The sequence below is a fragment of the Carcharodon carcharias genome (genome assembly GCF_017639515.1).
Source record: "Carcharodon carcharias isolate sCarCar2 chromosome 39 unlocalized genomic scaffold, sCarCar2.pri SUPER_39_unloc_2, whole genome shotgun sequence".
NCBI classification, from domain to species: Eukaryota; Metazoa; Chordata; class Chondrichthyes; order Lamniformes; family Lamnidae; genus Carcharodon; species Carcharodon carcharias.
The window spans coordinates 686,411-707,792 of NW_024470825.1; the positions used below are offsets into that span (position 1 = coordinate 686,411).

Sequence of the window (21,382 nt, forward strand, 5' to 3'; positions counted from 1 at the left end):
ACAGAGCACACACCCAGACACCCCGTCACACTGAGAGCACACACCCAGACACCCCGTCACACTGAGAGCACACACACAGACACCCCGTCACACAGAGCACACACCCAGACACCCCGTAACACACAGAGCACACACCCAGACACCCCGTCACACTGAGAGCACACACCCAGACACCCCGTCACACTGACAGCACACACCCAGACACCCCGTCACACTGAGAGCACACACCCAGACACCCCGTCATACTGAGAGCACACACCCAGACACCCCGTAACACTGAGAGCACACACCCAGACACCCTGTAACACACAGAGCACACACCCAGACACCCCGTAACACACAGAACACACACCCAGACACCCCGTAAAACAGAGCACACACCCAGACACCCCGTAACACACAGAGCACACACCCAGACACCCCGTAACACACAGAGCACACACCCAGACACCCCGTCACACTGAGAGCACACACCCAGACGCCCCGTAACACACAGAGCACACACCCAGACACCCCGTCACACTGAGAGCACACACCCAGACACCCCGTCACACTGAGAGCACACACCCAGACACCCCGTCACACTGAGAGCACACACCCAGACACCCCGTCACACTGAGAGCAGACACCCAGACACCCCGTCACACTGAGAGCAGACACCCAGACACCCCGTCACACTGACAGCACACACCCAGACACCCCGTCACACTGAGAGCACACACCCAGACACCCCGTAACACACAGAGCACACACCCAGACACCCCGTCACACTGAGAGCACACACCCAGACACCCCGTCACACTGAGAGCACACACCCAGACACCCCGTCACACAGAGAGCACACACCCAGACACCCCGTAACACACAGAGCACACACCCAGACACCCCGTAACACAGAGCACACACCCAGACACCCCGTCACACTGAGAGCACACACCCAGACACCCCGTAACACTGAGAGCACACACCCAGACACCCCATCACACTGAGAGCACACACCCAGACACCCCGTAACACACAGAGCACACACCCAGACACCCCGTAACACACAGAGCACACACCCAGACACCCCGTCACACTGAGAGCACACACCCAGACACCCCGTAACACACAGAGCACACACCCAGACACCCCGTAACACACAGAGCACACACCCAGACACCCCGTCACACTGAGAGCACACACCCAGACACCCCGTAACACTGAGAGCACACACCCAGACACCCCGTAACACACAGAGCACACACCCAGACACCCCGTCACACTGAGAGCACACACCCAGACACCCCGTAACACAGAGCACACACCCAGACACCCCGTAACACACAGAGCACACACCCAGACACCCCGTCACACTGAGAGCACACACCCAGACACCCCGTAACACTGAGAGCACACACCCAGACACCCCGTAACACTGAGAGCACACACCCAGACACCCCGTAACACACAGAGCACACACCCAGACACCCCGTAACACACAGAGCACACACCCAGACACCCCGTAACACACAGAGCACACACCCAGACACCCCGTAACACACAGTGCACACACCCAGAGACCCAGTCACACTGAGAGCACACACCCAGACACCCCGTAACACACAGAGCACACACCCAGAGACCCAGTCACACTGAGAGCACACACCCAGACACCCAGTCACACTGAGAGCACACACCCAGACACCCCGGCAGACAGAGCACACACCCAGACACCCCGTCACACTGAGAGCACACACCCAGACACCCGTAACACACAGAGCACACACCCAGACACCCCGTAACACACAGAGCACACACCCAGACACCCCGTAACACACAGAGCACACACCCAGACACCCCGTAACACACAGAGCACACACCCAGACACCCCGTCACACTGAGAGCACACACCCAGACACCCCGTCACACTGAGAGTACACACCCAGAGACCCTGTAACACTGAGAGCACACACCCAGACACCCCGTAACACACAGAGCACACACCCAGACACCCAGTCACACTGAGAGCACACACCCAGACACCCCGTAACACACAGAGCACACACCCAGAGACCCAGTCACACTGAGAGCACACACCCAGACACCCAGTCACACTGAGAGCACACACCCAGACACCCCGGCAGACAGAGCACACACCCAGAAACCCCGTCACACTGAGAGCACACACCCAGACACCCCGTAACACACAGAGCACACACCCAGACACCCCGTAACACACAGAGCACACACCCAGACACCCCGTAACACACAGAGCACACACCCAGACACCCCGTAACACACAGAGCACACACCCAGACACCCCGTCACACTGAGAGCACACACCCAGACACCCCGTCACACTGAGAGCACACACCCAGACACCCCGTAACACAGAGCACACACTCAGACACCCCGTAACACAGAGCACACACCCAGACACCCCGTAACACAGAGCACACACCCAGACACCCCGTAACACAGAGCACACACCCAGACACCCCGTAACACACAGAGCACACACCCAGACACCCCGTAACACACAGAGCACACACCCAGACACCCCGTCACACTGAGCACACACCCAGACACCCCGTAACACACAGAGCACACACCCAGACACCCCGTCACACTGAGAGCACACACCCAGACACCCCGTCACACTGAGAGCACACACCCAGACACCCCGTCACACTGAGAGCACACACCCAGACACCCCGTCACACAGAGCACACACCCAGACACCCCGTAACACACAGAGCACACACCCAGACACCCCGTCACACTGAGAGCACACACCCAGACACCCCGTCACACTGACAGCACACACCCAGACACCCCGTCACACTGAGAGCACACACCCAGACACCCCGTCACACTGAGAGCACACACCCAGACACCCCGTAACACTGAGAGCACACACCCAGACACCCCGTAACACACAGAGCACACACCCAGACACCCCGTAACACACAGAGCACACACCCAGACACCCCGTAACACAGAACACACACCCAGACACCCCGTAACACACAGAGCACACACCCAGACACCCCGTAACACACAGAGCACACACCCAGACACCCCGTAACACACAGAGCACACACCCAGACACCCCGTCACACTGAGAGCACACACCCAGACACCCCGTCACACTAGAGCACACACCCAGACACCCCGTAACACACAGAGCACACACCCAGACACCCCGTCACACTGAGAGCACACACCCAGACACCCTGTAACACTGAGAGCACACACCCAGACACCCCGTAACACACAGAGCACACACCCAGAGACCCAGTCACACTGAAAGCACACACCCAGACACCCGGTAACACAGAGCACACACCCAGACACCCCATAACACACAGAGCACACACCCAGACACCCCGTAACACACAGAGCACACACCCAGACACCCCGTCACACTGAGAGCACACACCCAGAGACCCCGTAACACTGAGAGCACACACCCAGAGACCCTGTAACACTGAGAGCACACACCCAGACACCCCGTCACACTGAGAGCACACACCCAGACACCCCGCCACACAGAGCACACACCCAGAAACCCCGTCACACTGAGAGCACACACCCAGACACCCCGTAACACACAGAGCACACACCCAGACACCCCGTAACACACAGAGCACACACCCAGACACCCCGTAACACACAGAGCACACACCCAGACACCCCGTAACACACAGAGCACACACCCAGACAGCCCGTCACACTGAGAGCACACACCCAGACACCCCATCACACTGAGAGCACACACCCAGACACCCCGTAACACAGAGCACACACCCAGACACCCCGTAACACAGAGCACACACCCAGACACCCCGTAACACAGAGCACACACCCAGACACCCCGTCACACTGAGAGCACACACCCAGAGACCCTGTAACACTGAGAGCACACACCCAGAAACCCCGTCACACTGAGAGCACACACCCAGACACCCCGTAACACACAGAGCACACACCCAGACACCCCGTAACACACAGAGCACACACCCAGACACCCCGTAACACACAGAGCACACACCCAGACACCCCGTAACACACAGAGCACACACCCAGACAGCCCGTCACACTGAGAGCACACACCCAGACACCCCGTCACACTGAGAGCACACACCCAGACACCCCGTAACACAGAGCACACACCCAGACACCCCGTAACACAGAGCACACACCCAGACACCCCGTAACACACAGAGCACACACCCAGATACCCCGTCACACTGAGAGCACACACCCAGACACCCCGTAACACACAGAGCACACACCCAGAGACCCCGTCACACTGTGAGCACACACCCAAACACCCCGTCACACTGAGAGCACACACACAGACACCCCGTCACACAGAGCACACACCCAGACACCCCGTAACACACAGAGCACACACCCAGACACCCCGTCACACTGAGGGCACACACCCAGACACCCCGTCACACTGACAGCACACACCCAGACACCCCGTCACACTGAGAGCACACACCCAGACACCCCGTCATACTGAGAGCACACACCAGACACCCCGTAACACTGAGCGCACACACCCAGACACCCTGTAACACACAGAGCACACACCCAGACACCCCGTAACACAAAGAACACACCCAGACACCCCGTAAAACAGAGCACACACCCAGACACCCCGTAACACACAGACACACACCCAGACACCCCCCGTAACACACACAGAGCACACACCCAGACACCCGTCACACTGAGAGCACACACCCAGACGCCCCGTAACACACAGAGCACACACCAACACCCCGTCACACTGAGAGCACACACCCAGACACCCCGTCACACTGAGAGCACACACCCAGACACCCCGTCACACTGAGAGCACACACCCAGACACCCCGTCACACTGAGAGCACACACCCAGACACCCCGTCACACTGAGAGCACACACCCAGACACCCCGTCACACTGACAGCACACACCCAGACACCCCGTCACACTGAGAGCACACACCCAGACACCCCGTAACACACAGAGCACACACCCAGACACCCCGTCACACTGAGAGCACACACCCAGACACCCCGTCACACTGAGAGCACACACCCAGACACCCCGTCACACTGAGAGCACACACCCAGACACCCCGTCACACAGAGAGCACACACCCAGACACCCCGTAACACACAGAGCACACACCCAGACACCCCGTAACACAGAGCACACACCCAGACACCCCGTCACACTGAGAGCACACACCCAGACTCCCCGTAACACTGAGAGCACACACCCAGACACCCCGTCACACTGAGAGCACACACCCAGACACCCCGTAACACACAGAGCACACACCCAGACACCCCGTAACACACAGAGCACACACCCAGACACCCCGTCACACTGAGAGCACACACCCAGACACCCCGTAACACACAGAGCACACACCCAGACACCCGTAACACACAGAGCACACACCCAGACACCCCGTCACACTGAGAGCACACACCCAGACACCCCGTAACACTGAGAGCACACACCCAGACACCCCGTAACACACAGAGCACACACCCAGACACCCCGTCACACTGAGAGCACACACCCAGACACCCGTAACACAGAGCACACACCCAGACAACCCGTAACACACAGAGCACACACCCAGACACCCCGTCACACTGAGAGCACACACCCAGAGACCCCGTAACACTGAGAGCACACACCCAGAGACCCTGTAACACTGAGAGCACACACCCAGACACCCCGTAACACACAGAGCACACACCCAGACACCCCGTAACACACAGAGCACACACCCAGACACCCCGTAACACACAGAGCACACACCCAGACACCCCGTCACACTGAGAGCACACACCCAGACGCCCTGAAACACACAGAGCACACACCCAGACACCCCGTCACACTGAGAGCACACACCCAGACACCCCGTCACACTGAGAGCACACACCCAGACACCCCGTCACACTGAGAGCACACGCTCAGACACCCCATCACACTGAGAGCACACACCCAGACACCCCGTCACACTGAGAGCACACACCCAGACACCCCGTCACACTGAGAGCACACACCCAGACACCCCGTCACACTGAGAGCACACACCCAGACACCCCGTCACACTGAGAGCACACACCCAGACACCCCGTCACACTGAGAGCACACACCCAGACACCCCGTAACACACAGAGCACACACCCAGACACCCCGTCACACTGAGAGCACACACCCAGACACCCCGTCACACTGAGAGCACACACCCAGACACCCCGTCACACACAGAGCACACACCCAGACACCCCGTAACACAGAGCACACACCCAGACACCCCGTCACACTGAGAGCACACACCCAGACACCCCGTAACACTGAGAGCACACACCCAGACACCCCGTCACACTGAGAGCACACACCCAGACACCCCGTAACACACAGAGCACACACCCAGACACCCCGTAACACACAGAGCACACACCCAGACACCCCGTCACACTGAGAGCACACACCCAGACACCCCGTAACACACAGAGCACACACCCAGACACCCCGTAACACACAGAGCACACACCCAGACACCCCGTCACACTGAGAGCACACACCCAGACACCCCGTAACACACAGAGCACACACCCAGACACCCCGTAACACACAGAGCACACACCCAGACACCCCGTCACACTGAGAGCACACACCCAGACACCCCGTAACACACAGAGCACACACCCAGACACCCCGTCACACTGAGAGCACACACCCAGACACCCCGTCACACTGAGAGCACACACCCAGACACCCCGTAACACACAGAGCACACACCCAGATACCCCGTCACACTGAGAGCACACACCCAGGCACCCCGTAACACACAGAGCACACACCCAGACACCCGTAACACACAGAGCACACACCCAGACACCCCGTCACACTGAGAGCACACACCCAGACACCCCGTCACACTGAGAGCACACACCCAGACACCCCGTAACACAGAGCACACACCCAGACACCCCGTCACACTGAGAGCACACACCCAGACACCCCGTCACACTGAGAGCACACACCCAGACACCCCGTCACACAGAGCACACACCCAGACACCCCGTAACACACAGAGCACACACCCAGACACCCCGTAACACACAGAGCACACACCCAGACACCCCGTCACACTGAGAGCACACACCCAGACACCCCGTCACACTGACAGCACACACCCAGACACCCCGTCACACTGAGAGCACACACACAAACACCCCGTCACACTGAGAGCACACACCCAGACACCCCGTAACACTGAGAGCACACACCCAGACACCCTGTAACACACAGAGCACACACCCAGACACCCCGTAACACACAGAGCACACACCCAGACACCCCGTAACACACAGAGCACACACCCAGACACCCCGTAACACAGAGCACACACCCAGACACCCCGTAACACACAGAGCACACACCCAGACACCCGTAACACACAGAGCACACACCCAGACACCCCGTAACACACAGAGCACACACCCAGACACCCCGTCACACTGAGAGCACACACCCAGACACCCCGTCACACAAGAGCACACACCCAGACACCCCGTAACACACAGAGCACACACCCAGACACCCCGTCACACACAGAGCACACACCCAGAGACCCAGTCACACTGAGAGCACACACCCAGACACCCCGTAACACACAGAGCACACACCCAGAGACCCAGTCACACTGAAAGCACACACCCAGACACCCGGTAACACAGAGCACACACCCAGACACCCCATAACACACAGAGCACACACCCAGACACCCCGTAACACACAGAGCACACACCCAGACACCCCGTCACACTGAGAGCACACACCCAGACACCCCGTAACACTGAGAGCACACACCCAGAGACCCTGTAACACTGAGAGCACACACCCAGACACCCCGTCACACTGAGAGCACACACCCAGACACCCCGCCAGACAGAGCATACACCCAGAAACCCCGTCACACTGAGAGCACACACCCAGACACCCCGTAACACACAGAGCACACACCCAGACACCCCGTAACACACAGAGCACACACCCAGACACCCCGTAACACACAGAGCACACACCCAGACACCCCGTAACACACAGAGCACACACCCAGACACCCCGTCACACTGAGAGCACACACCCAGACACCCCGTCACACTGAGAGCACACACCCAGACACCCCGTAACACAGAGCACACACCCAGACACCCCGTAACACAGAGCACACACCCAGACACCCCGTAACACAGAGCACACACCCAGACACCCCGTAACACAGAGCACACACCCAGACACCCCGTCACACTGAGAGCACACACCCAGACACCCCGTAACACTGAGAGCACACACCCAGACACCCCGTCACACTGAGAGCACACACCCAGACACCCCGCCAGACAGAGCACACACCCAGAAACCCCGTCACACTGAGAGCACACACCCAGACACCCCGTAACACACAGAGCACACACCCAGACACCCCGTAACACACAGAGCACACACCCAGACACCCCGTAACACACAGAGCACACACCCAGACACCCCGTAACACACAGAGCACACACCCAGACACCCCGTCACACTGAGAGCACACACCCAGACACCCCGTCACACTGAGAGCACACACCCAGACACCCCGTAACACAGAGCACACACCCAGACACCCCGTAACACAGAGCACACACCCAGACACCCCGTAACACAGAGCACACACCCAGACACCCCGTAACACACAGAGCACACACCCAGACACCCCGTCACACTGAGAGCACACACCCAGACACCCCGTCACACTGAGAGCACACACCCAGACACCCCGTCACACTGAGAGCACACACCCAGACACCCCGTCACACTGAGAGCACACACCCAGACACCCCGTCACACTGAGAGCACACACCCAGACACCCGTAACACTGAGAGCACACACCCAGACACCCCGTAACACACAGAGCACACACCCAGACACCCCGTAACACACAGAGCACACACCCAGACACCCCGTAACACAGAGCACACACCCAGACACCCCGTAACACACAGAGCACACACCCAGACACCCCGTAACACACAGAGCACACACCCAGACACCCCGTCACACTGAGAGCACACACCCAGACACCCGTAACACACAGAGCACACACCCAGACACCCCGTCACACTGAGAGCACACACCCAGACACCCCGTCACACTGAGAGCACACACCCAGACACCCCGTCACACTGAGAGCACACACCCAGACACCCCGTCACACTGAGAGCACACACCCAGACACCCCGTCACACTGAGAGCACACACCCAGACACCCCGTAACACAGAGCACACACCCAGACACCCCGTCACACTGAGAGCACACACCCAGACGCCCCGTAACACTGAGAGCACACACCCAGACACCCCGTCACACTGAGAGCACACACCCAGGCACCCCGTAACACACAGAGCACACACCCAGACACCCCGTAACACACAGAGCACAGACCCCGTCACACTGAGAGTACACACCCAGACACCCCGTAACACACAGAGCACACACCCAGAGACCCCGTCACACTGAGAGCACACACCCAGACACCCCGTAACACACAGAGCACACACCCAGACACCCCGTCACACTGAGAGCACACACCCAGACACCCCGTAACACAGAGCACACACCCAGACACCCCGTAACACACAGAGCACACACCCAGACACCCCGTAACACACAGAGCACACACCCAGACACCCCGTAACACACAGAGCACACACCCAGACACCCCGTAACACACAGAGCACACACCCAGACACCCCGTCACACTGAGAGCACACACCCAGACGCCCCGTAACACACAGAGCACACACCCAGACGCCCCGTCACACTGAGAGCACACACCCAGACACCCCGTCACACTGAGAGCACACACCCAGACACCCCGTCACACTGAGAGCACACACCCAGACACCCGTCACACTGAGAGCACACACCCAGACACCCCGTCACACTGAGAGCACACACCCAGACACCCCGTCACACTGAGAGCACACACCCAGACACCCCGTCACACTGAGAGCAGACACCCAGACACCCCGTCACACTGACAGCACACACCCAGACACCCCGTCACACTGAGAGCACACACCCAGACACCCCGTAACACACAGAGCACACAGCCAGACACCCCGTCACACTGAGAGCACACACCCAGACACCCCGTCACACTGAGAGCACACACCCAGACACCCCGTCACACTGAGAGCACACACCCAGACACCCCGTCACACTGAGAGCACACACCCAGACACCCCGTAACACACAGAGCACACACCCAGACACCCCGTAACACACAGAGCACACACCCAGACACCCCGTAACACAGAGCACACACCCAGACACCCCGTCACACTGAGAGCACACACCCAGACACCCCGTAACACTGAGAGCACACACCCAGACACCCCGTCACACTGAGAGCACACACCCAGACACCCCGTAACACACAGAGCACACACCCAGACACCCCGTAACACACAGAGCACACACCCAGACACCCCGTCACACTGAGAGCACACACCCAGACACCCCGTAACACACAGAGCACACACCCAGACACCCCGTAACACACAGAGCACACACCCAGACACCCCGTCACACTGAGAGCACACACCCAGACACCCCGTAACACTGAGAGCACACACCCAGACACCCCGTAACACACAGAGCACACACCCAGACACCCCGTCACACTGAGAGCACACACCCAGACACCCGTAACACAGAGCACACACCCAGACACCCCGTAACACACAGAGCACACACCCAGACACCCCGTCACACTGAGAGCACACACCCAGACACCCCGTAACACTGAGAGCACACACCCAGACACCCCGTAACACTGAGAGCACACACCCAGACACCCCGTAACACACAGAGCACACACCCAGACACCCCGTAACACACAGAGCACACACCCAGACACCCCGTAACACACAGAGCACACACCCAGACACCCCGTCACACTGAGAGCACACACCCAGACACCCCGTAACACACAGAGCACACACCCAGACACCCCGTCACACTGAGAGCACACACCCAGACACCCCGTCACACTGAGAGCACACACCCAGACACCCCGTCACACTGAGAGCACACACCCAGACACCCCGTCACACTGAGAGCACACACCCAGACACCCCGTCACACTGAGAGCACACACCCAGACACCCCGTCACACTGAGAGCACACACCCAGACACCCCGTCACACTGAGAGCACACACCCAGACACCCCGTCACACTGAGAGCACACACCCAGACACCCCGTAACACACAGAGCACACACCCAGACACCCCGTAACACAGAGCACACACCCAGACACCCCGTCACACTGAGAGCACACACCCAGACACCCCGTAACACTGAGAGCACACACCCAGACACCCCGTCACACTGAGAGCACACACCCAGACACCCCGTAACACACAGAGCACACACCCAGACACCCCGTAACACACAGAGCACACACCCAGACACCCCGTCACACTGAGAGCACACACCCAGACACCCCGTAACACACAGAGCACACACCCAGACACCCCGTAACACACAGAGCACACACCCAGACACCCCGTCACACTGAGAGTACACACCCAGAGACCCTGTAACACAGAGCACACACCCAGACACCCCGTCACACTGAGAGTACACACCAGACACCCCGTCACACTGAGAGCACACACCCAGACACCCCATAACACACAGAGCACACACCCAGACACCCCGTCACACTGAGAGCACACACCCAGAGAACCCGTAACACTGAGAGCACACACCCAGAGACCCTGTAACACTGAGAGCACACACCCAGACACCCCGTCACACTGAGAGCACACACCCAGACACCCCGCCAGACAGAGCACACACCCAGACACCCCGTCACACTGAGAGCACACACCCAGACACCCCGTAACACACAGAGCACACACCCAGACACCCCGTAACACACAGAGCACACACCCAGACACCCCGTAACACACAGAGCACACACCCAGACACCCCGTCACACTGAGAGTGCACACCCAGAGACCCTGTAACACTGAGAGCACACACCCAGACACCCCGTAACACTGAGAGCACACACCCAGACACCCCGTAACACACAGAGCACACACCCAGACACCCCGTAACACACAGAGCACACACCCAGACACCCCGTAACACACAGAGCACACACCCAGACACCCCGTCACACAGAGAGCACACACCCAGACACCCCGTAACACACAGAGCACACACCCAGACACCCCGTCACACAGAGCACACACCCAGACACCCCGTCACACTGAGAGCACACACCCAGACACCCCGTCACACTGAGAGCACACACCCAGACACCCCGTCACACTGAGAGCACACACCCAGACACCCCGTCACACTGAGAGCACACACCCAGACACCCCGTCACACTGAGAGCACACACCCAGACACCCCGTCACACTGAGAGCACACACCCAGACACCCCGTCACACTGAGAGCACACACCCAGACACCCCGTAACACACAGAGCACACACCCAGACACCCCGTAACACAGAGCACACACCCAGACACCCCGTCACACTGAGAGCACACACCCAGACACCCCGTAACACTGAGAGCACACACCCAGACACCCCGTCACACTGAGAGCACACACCCAGACACCCCGTAACACACAGAGCACACACCCAGACACCCCGTAACACACAGAGCACACACCCAGACACCCCGTCACACTGAGAGCACACACCCAGACACCCCGTAACACACAGAGCACACACCCAGACACCCCGTAACACACAGAGCACACACCCAGACACCCCGTCACACTGAGAGCACACACCCAGACACCCCGTAACACAGAGCACACACCCAGACACCCCGTCACACTGAGAGCACACACCCAGACACCCCGTCACACTGAGAGCACACACCCAGACACCCCGTAACACACAGAGCACACACCCAGACACCCCGTCACACTGAGAGCACACACCCAGACACCCGTAACACTGAGAGCACACACCCAGACACCCCGTAACACTGAGAGCACACACCCAGACACCCCGTCACACTGAGAGCACACACCCAGACACCCCGTCACACAGAGCACACACCCAGAAACCCCGTCACACTGAGAGCACACACCCAGACACCCCGTAACACACAGAGCACACACCCAGACACCCCGTAACACACAGAGCACACACCCAGACACCCCGTAACACACAGAGCACACACCCAGACACCCCGTAACACACAGAGCACACACCCAGACACCCCGTAACACAGAGCACACACCCAGACACCCCGTAACACACAGAGCACACACCCAGACACCCCGTAACACACAGAGCACACACCCAGACACCCCGTCACACTGAGAGCACACACCCAGACACCCCGTAACACACAGAGCACACACCCAGACACCCCGTCACACAGAGAGCACACACCCAGACACCCCGTCACACTGAGAGCACACACCCAGACACCCCGTCACACAGAGCACACACCCAGACACCCCGTAACACACAGAGCACACACCCAGACACCCCGTCACACTGAGAGCACACACCCAGACACCCCGTCACACTGAGAGCACACACCCAGACACCCCGTAACACACAGAGCACACACCCAGACACCCCGTAACACACAGAGCACACACCCAGACACCCCGTCACACTGAGAGCACACACCCAGACACCCCGTAACACTGAGAGCACACACCCAGACACCCCGTAACACACAGAGCACACACCCAGACACCCAGTCACACTGAAAGCACACACCCAGACACCCGGTAACACAGAGCACACACCCAGACACCCCGTAACACACAGAGCACACACCCAGACACCCCGTAACACACAGAGCACACACCCAGACACCCCGTAACACACAGAGCACACACCCAGACACCCCGTCACACTGAGAGCACACACCCAGACACCCCGTAACACTGAGAGCACACACCCAGACACCCGTAACACTGAGAGCACACACCCAGACACCCCGTCACACTGAGAGCACACACCCAGACACCCCGCCACACAGAGCACACACCCAGACACCCCGTCACACTGAGAGCACACACCCAGACACCCCGTAACACACAGAGCACACACCCAGACACCCCGTAACACACAGAGCACACACCAGACACCCCGTAACACAGAGCACACACCCAGACACCCCGTCACACTGAGAGCACACACCCAGACACCCCGTAACACTGAGAGCACACACCCAGACACCCCGTAACACACAGAGCACACACCCAGACACCCCGTAACACACAGAGCACACACCCAGACACCCCGTCACACTGAGAGCACACACCCAGACACCCCGTAACACTGAGAGCACACACCCAGACACCCCGTAACACACAGAGCACACACCCAGACACCCCGTCACACTGAGAGCACACACCCAGACACCCCGTAACACAGAGCACACACCCAGACACCCCGTAACACACAGAGCACACACCCAGACACCCCGTCACACTGAGAGCACACACCCAGAGACCCTGTAACACTGAGAGCACACACCCAGACACCCAGTCACACTGAGAGCACACACCCAGACACCCCGCACACAGAGCACACACCCAGAAACCCCGTCACACTGAGAGCACACACCCAGACACCCCGTAACACACAGAGCACACACCCAGACACCCCGTAACACACAGAGCACACACCCAGACACCCCGTAACACACAGAGCACACACCCAGACACCCCGTAACACACAGAGCACACACCCAGACACCCGTCACACTGAGAGCACACACCCAGACACCCCGTCACACTGAGAGCACACACCCAGACACCCCGCCACACAGAGCACACACCCAGAAACCCCGTCACACTGAGAGCACACACCCAGACACCCCGTAACACACAGAGCACACACCCAGACACCCCGTAACACACAGAGCACACACCCAGACACCCCGTAACACAGAGCACACACCCAGACACCCCGTCACACTGAGAGCACACACCCAGACACCCCGTAACACTGAGAGCACACACCCAGACACCCCGTAACACACAGAGCACACACCCAGACACCCCGTAACACACAGAGCACACACCCAGACACCCCGTCACACTGAGAGCACACACCCAGACACCCCGTAACACTGAGAGCACACACCCAGACACCCCGTCACACTGAGAGCACACACCCAGACACCCCGTCACACAGAGCACACACCCAGACACCCCGTCACACTGAGAGCACACACCCAGACACCCCGTAACACACAGAGCACACACCCAGACACCCCGTAACACACAGAGCACACACCCAGACACCCCGTAACACACATAGCACACACCCAGACACCCCGTAACACACAGAGCACACACCCAGACACCCCGTAACACAGAGCACACACCCAGACACCCCGTAACACACAGAGCACACACCCAGACACCCCGAAACACACAGAGCACACACCCAGACACCCCGTCACACTGAGAGCACACACCCAGACACCCCGTAACACACAGAGCACACACCCAGACACCCCGTCACACTGAGAGCACACACCCAGACACCCCGTCACACTGAGAGCACACACCCAGACACCCCGTCACACAGAGCACACACCCAGACACCCCGTAACACACAGAGCACACACCCAGACACCCCGTCACACTGAGGGCACACACCCAGACACCCCGTCACACTGAGAGCACACACCCAGACACCCCGTAACACACAGAGCACACACACCAAGACACCCCGTTACACACAGAGCACACACCAGACTACCCCGTCACACTGAAGCACTCACCCAGGCACCGCAGTAACACTCAGAGCACACACCCAGACACCGCCGTAATCACACAGAGCATCACACCCAGAAACCCAGTCACACTGAGAGCACACACCCAGAGAACCCTGTAACACAGAGCACACAAACCAGACACCCCAGTACACACTGAGAGTACTCACACCGAGACACCCCCGTCACACTCAGAGCACTCAACCAGACTCCCCAGTAACACACAGAGCACACACCCAGACACCCCGTCACACTGATAGCACTCACCCAGAGGAACCCGAACACTGAGAGCTCACACCCAGAGACCCTGTAAACTCTGTGAGCACACACCCAGACACACCCGGCACACTGAGAGCACACACACATACACCCCGCCAGTCAGAGCATACCATCCAGAAACCCCGTCACACTGAGAGCACACACCCAGAACACCCGTAACACACGAGCACACACGCCAGACACCCCGTAACACGACAGGGCACACACCCAGACACCCCTAACACAGAGCACACACCCAGACACAACCGTCACACTGAGAGCACACACCCAGACACCCCGTAACACTGAGAGCACACACCCAGGACACCCCGTAACACACAGAGCACACACCCAGACACCCCGTAACACACAGAGCACACACCCAGACACCCCGTCACACTGAGAGTACACACCCAGAGACCCTGTAACACTGAAAGCACACACCCAGACACCCCGTAACACACAGAGCACACACCCAGAGACCCAGTCACACTGAGAGCACACACCCAACACCCGTAACACAGAGCACACACCCAGACACCCCATAACACACAGAGCACACACCAGACACCCCGTCACACTGAGAGCACACACCCAGAGACCCTGTAACACTGAGAGCACACACCCAGACACCCAGTCACACTGAGAGCACACACCCAGACACCCCGGCAGATAGAGCACACACCCAGAAACCCCGTCACACTGAGAGCACACACCCAGACACCCCGTAACACACAGAGCACACACCCAGACACCCCGTAACACACAGAGCACACACCCAGACACCCCGTAACACACAGAGCACACACCCAGACACCCCGTAACACACAGAGCACACACCCAGACAGCCCGTCACACTGAGAGCACACACCCAGACACCCCGTCACACTTAGAGCACACACCCAGACACCCCGCCAGACAGAGCATACACCCAGAAACCCCGTCACACTGAGAGCACACACCCAGACACCCCGTAACACACAGAGCACACACCCAGACACCCCGTAACAGACAGGGCACACACCCAGACACCCCGTAACACAGAGCACACACCCAGACACACCGTCACACTGAGAGCACACACCCAGACACCCCGTAACACTGAGAGCACACACCCAGACACCCCGTAACACACAGAGCACACACCCAGACACCCCGAAACACACAGAGCACACACCCAGACACCCCGTCACACTGAGAGCACACACCCAGACACCCCGTAACACACAGAGCACACACCCAGACACCCCGTCACACTGTGAGCACACACCCAGACACCCCGTCACACTGAGAGCACACACACAGACACCCCGTCACACAGAGCACACACCCAGACACCCCGTAACACACAGAGCACACACCCAGACACCCCGTCACACTGAGGGCACACACCCAGACACCCCGTCACACTGAGAGCACACACCCAGGCACCCCGTAACACACAGAGCACACACCCAGACACCCCGTAACACACAGAGCACACACCCAGACACCCCGTCACACTGAGAGTACACACCCAGAGACCCTGTAACACTGAGAGCACACACCCAGACACCCCGTAACACACAGAGCACACACCCAGAGACCCAGTCACACTGAAAGCACACACCCAGACACCCGGTAACACAGAGCACACACCCAGACACCCCATAACACACAGAGCACTCACCCAGACACCCCGTAACACACAGAGCACTCACCCAGACACCCCGTAACACACAGAGCACACACCCAGACACCCCGTCACACTGAGAGCACACACCCAGAGACCCCGTAACACTGAGAGCACACACCCAGAGACCCTGTAACACTGAGAGCACACACCCAGACACCCCGTCACACTTAGAGCACACACCCAGACACCCCGCCAGACAGAGCATACACCCAGAAACCCCGTCACACTGAGAGCACACACCCAGACACCCCGTAACACACAGAGCACACACCCAGACACCCCGTAACAGACAGGGCACACACCCAGACACCCCGTAACACAGAGCACACACCCAGACACACCGTCACACTGAGAGCACACACCCAGACACCCCGTAACACTGAGAGCACACACCCAGACACCCCGTAACACACAGAGCACACACCCAGACACCCCGTAACACACAGAGCACACACCCAGACACCCCGTCACACTGAGAGTACACACCCAGAGACCCTGTAACACTGAAAGCACACACCCAGACACCCCGTAACACACAGAGCACACACCCAGAGACCCAGTCACACTGAGAGCACACACCCAGACACCCCGTAACACAGAGCACACACCCAGACACCCCATAACACACAGAGCACACACCCAGACACCCCGTCACACTGAGAGCACACACCCAGAGACCCTGTAACACTGAGAGCACACACCCAGACACCCAGTCACACTGAGAGCACACACCCAGACACCCCGGCAGATAGAGCACACACCCAGAAACCCCGTCACACTGAGAGCACACACCCAGACACCCCGTAACACACAGAGCACACACCCAGACACCCCGTAACACACAGAGCACACACCCAGACACCCCGTAACACACAGAGCACACACCCAGACACCCCGTAACACACAGAGCACACACCCAGACACCCCGTCACACTGAGAGCACACACCCAGACACCCCGTCACACTTAGAGCACACACCCAGACACCCCGCCAGACAGAGCATACACCCAGAAACCCCGTCACACTGAGAGCACACACCCAGACACCCCGTAACACACAGAGCACACACCCAGACACCCCGTAACAGACAGGGCACACACCCAGACACCCCGTAACACAGAGCACACACCCAGACACACCGTCACACTGAGAGCACACACCCAGACACCCCGTAACACTGAGAGCACACACCCAGACACCCCGTAACACACAGAGCACACACCCAGACACCCCGTAACACACAGAGCACACACCCAGACACCCCGTCACACTGAGAGTACACACCCAGAGACCCTGTAACACTGAAAGCACACACCCAGACACCCCGTAACACACAGAGCACACACCCAGAGACCCAGTCACACTGAGAGCACACACCCAGACACCCCGTAACACAGAGCACACACCCAGACACACCGTCACACTGAGAGCACACACCCAGACACCCCGTAACACTGAGAGCACACACCCAGACACCCCGTAACACACAGAGCACACACCCAGACACCCCGTAACACACAGAGCACACACCCAGACACCCCGTCACACTGAGAGTACACACCCAGAGACCCTGTAACACTGAAAGCACACACCCAGACACCCCGTAACACACAGAGCACACACCCAGAGACCCAGTCACACTGAGAGCACACACCCAGACACCCCGTAACACAGAGCACACACCCAGACACCCCATAACACACAGAGCACACACCCAGACACCCCGTCACACTGAGAGCACACACCCAGAGACCCTGTAACACTGAGAGCACACACCCAGACACCCAGTCACACTGAGAGCACACACCCAGACACCCCGGCAGATAGAGCACACACCCAGAAACCCCGTCACACTGAGAGCACACACCCAGACACCCCGTAACACACAGAGCACACACCCAGACACCCCGTAACACACAGAGCACACACCCAGACACCCCGTAACACACAGAGCACACACCCAGACACCCCGTAACACACAGAGCACACACCCAGACAGCCCGTCACACTGAGAGCACACACCCAGACACCCCGTCACACTTAGAGCACACACCCAGACACCCCGCCAGACAGAGCATACACCCAGAAACCCCGTCACACTGAGAGCACACACCCAGACACCCCGTAACACACAGAGCACACACCCAGACACCCCGTAACAGACAGGGCACACACCCAGACACCCCGTAACACAGAGCACACACCCAGACACACCGTCACACTGAGAGCACACACCCAGACACCCCGTAACACTGAGAGCACACACCCAGACACCCCGTAACACACAGAGCACACACCCAGACACCCCGAAACACACAGAGCACACACCCAGACACCCCGTCACACTGAGAGCACACACCCAGACACCCCGTAACACACAGAGCACACACCCAGACACCCCGTCACACTGTGAGCACACACCCAGACACCCCGTCACACTGAGAGCACACACACAGACACCCCGTCACACAGAGCACACACCCAGACACCCCGTAACACACAGAGCACACACCCAGACACCCCGTCACACTGAGGGCACACACCCAGACACCCCGTCACACTGAGAGCACACACCCAGGCACCCCGTAACACACAGAGCACACACCCAGACACCCCGTAACACACAGAGCACACACCCAGACACCCCGTCACACTGAGAGTACACACCCAGAGACCCTGTAACACTGAGAGCACACACCCAGACACCCCGTAACACACAGAGCACACACCCAGAGACCCAGTCACACTGAAAGCACACACCCAGACACCCGGTAACACAGAGCACACACCCAGACACCCCATAACACACAGAGCACTCACCCAGACACCCCGTAACACACAGAGCACTCACCCAGACACCCCGTAACACACAGAGCACACACCCAGACACCCCGTCACACTGAGAGCACACACCCAGAGACCCCGTAACACTGAGAGCACACACCCAGAGACCCTGTAACACTGAGAGCACACACCCAGACACCCCGTCACACTTAGAGCACACACCCAGACACCCCGCCAGACAGAGCATACACCCAGAAACCCCGTCACACTGAGAGCACACACCCAGACACCCCGTAACACACAGAGCACACACCCAGACACCCCGTAACAGACAGGGCACACACCAGACACCCCGTAACACAGAGCACACACCCAGACACACCGTCACACTGAGAGCACACACCCAGACACCCCGTAACACTGAGAGCACACACCCAGACACCCCGTAACACACAGAGCACACACCCAGACACCCCGTAACACACAGAGCACACACCCAGACACCCCGTCACACTGAGAGTACACACCCAGAGACCCTGTAACACTGAAAGCACACACCCAGACACCCCGTAACACACAGAGCACACACCCAGAGACCCAGTCACACTGAGAGCACACACCCAGACACCCCGTAACACAGAGCACACACCCAGACACCCCATAACACACAGAGCACACACCCAGACACCCCGTCACACTGAGAGCACACACCCAGAGACCCTGTAACACTGAGAGCACACACCCAGACACCCAGTCACACTGAGAGCACACACCCAGACACCCCGGCAGATAGAGCACACACCCAGAAACCCCGTC

At 59.0% G+C, this 21,382-nt stretch overlaps 1 protein-coding gene across 1 annotated transcript in view; it reads right to left on the bottom strand.

Annotated features, from left to right (window-relative positions):
* The window catches only part of LOC121274948 (zinc finger protein 239-like), a 156,621-nt gene that overhangs the window by 36,553 nt on the left and 98,686 nt on the right, over nucleotides 1-21,382 (bottom strand). The window lies entirely within an intron of this gene.